The sequence below is a fragment of the Alnus glutinosa genome, chromosome 5, assembly GCF_958979055.1.
Source record: "Alnus glutinosa chromosome 5, dhAlnGlut1.1, whole genome shotgun sequence".
Lineage (NCBI taxonomy): Eukaryota > Viridiplantae > Streptophyta > Magnoliopsida > Fagales > Betulaceae > Alnus > Alnus glutinosa.
Genome location: NC_084890.1, coordinates 11081548 through 11083455, shown reverse-complemented (window position 1 = coordinate 11083455; position 1908 = coordinate 11081548).

The following is a 1908-nucleotide window of genomic DNA, read 5'->3' as shown; positions in this document are numbered from 1 at the left end:
TTTTTTTTTTTTTTTTTAAGGGGAGAAATATTTTTGAGCAATGGAGTTGGCAGTCTATTTATCAAACAGCAAGAAGTTAGACAAGCATCATCCCATAATTTCTTGGGAAAAGAACTGTCGGCTAGGAGAACCAAGGTTGTATCAATGAGATGTCGATGTTTCCTCTCAACACATCCTTGTTGTTGATGAGTGTGAGGACAGGAAACAAGATGAAGAATGCCAACAAATTGAAAATATTTGTTGAGGTTACGATATTCGCTACCCCAATCAGTTTGGACAGACTTAATTTTGGCATTAAGAAAACGTTCAACCATTAATTGAAACTTGAGAAAAATAGGCATAACATCAGATTTAGATTGAATAGGATAAACCCAAGTAAATATGCTAAAAGCATCCACGAAAGAGACATAATAATGATTTCTATTTATTGAAATAGTTGGGGAAGGACCCCAAGCATCTGAATAAATCAAGTCTAAAGGATTACAAATAGTAGTAGTAGAAATTGAAAAAGGCAATTGATGACCCTTGGCTTGAGGATAGGCATTGCAGGGTGTTGATGCCTTATTGGAAGAAACTGGAAGTTGAAATTTTGAAAGGATAAGGTTGACAATCCAAAGGGTTGGATGTTCTTAGTGTTTGTGCCAACAATGTGATGTAGTCCTCTCACCAATGAGTGCTTGAGATGGAGATGAAGGCACTTGCAGAGGAAAGAGGTGATAGAGGCCATTGTTAAGTTGGCCATGATAAATTGGGATCCCGGTCATGCAATCCTTGATGACAAAATGAGAAGAGTGAAACTCAAAGAAAACAGCATTATCAAGAGCAAATTGACGAACGGAAAGAAGGTTTTTGCATATGTTAGGAACATGAAGTAATTGCTTGAGGAGAAAGTTACGACGAGAGAGGGACAGAGTTGCAGAACCAGAGTGGGAAATAGACAAACTTGTACCATTACCTATGCGGATCTGATCTTGGCTAGTGTATTCTTCAGAAGAGATGTTCAGATTCTGCAAATTATTGGTAAGGTGATGGGTTGCACCAGTATCCGGGTACCAATTTTCTTTCAGAGGAAGTCTAGGTGAGGAGTAATAAGCTTGAGCAGGCTGGTATGGTGAAAAAGGCGATGCAACTAGAGTAGGATCTGGACATTGATAACATCTGGGAGCAGTGTGCCCAATTTTACCTCAGAGTTGGCAGATGGGCCTTGAAGGTGCAGCTAAATCAAGTTGGAAGTAATTGCCACAGCCATGGCCAGTGGAGAAGGATCCTCGGCCTCGATAGTTGTTGCGACCATGATCGTGATAGCCTCAGCCCTGTGACATTGGAGCTCGGGTAGAAAGATGAGCCGTTGGCAGGGAAGGCTCAATGGGAGAAAGGTTATGTTCGATCCGCATCTCATGGGCAAGAAGATGACCATAGATTTCATTTGGGGAGAGAGGATCTAGCCAAGTAGTGATTGAGGTAACAAACGAATCATAATCGTATCCGAGGCCAGTAAGAAGATAGGAGATACTTTCAAAGTCATTGAGATGGTGGCCGGCAACAGCAAGGTTGTCACACATGGCCTTGAACGATTGAAAATATTCGGTGATGGGCGAGCTACCCTTCTTGGCAGTAGCGAGTTGATAGTGAATCTACATAATATGAGATTGTTCTTGAGAGGCAAACATGGACACTAAAGTAGTCCAAGTTGGTGAGAAGTTGCACATCCGATGGCATGAACAATGAGTGGTTTGGTGATTGTGGAGATTAGCACGTTGACACCAGGCAAGGTATTTTGGATTTGCTATGATTGCAGGAGCATCTGGAGTAGTGCTCGAATTCAGAATGGTCTGGATTGGAGGCTTAGAAGTCCCATCCAGGAAGTCGTATGCGTCTTGGGCTTTAACATAGGCCATGATCTGAGTT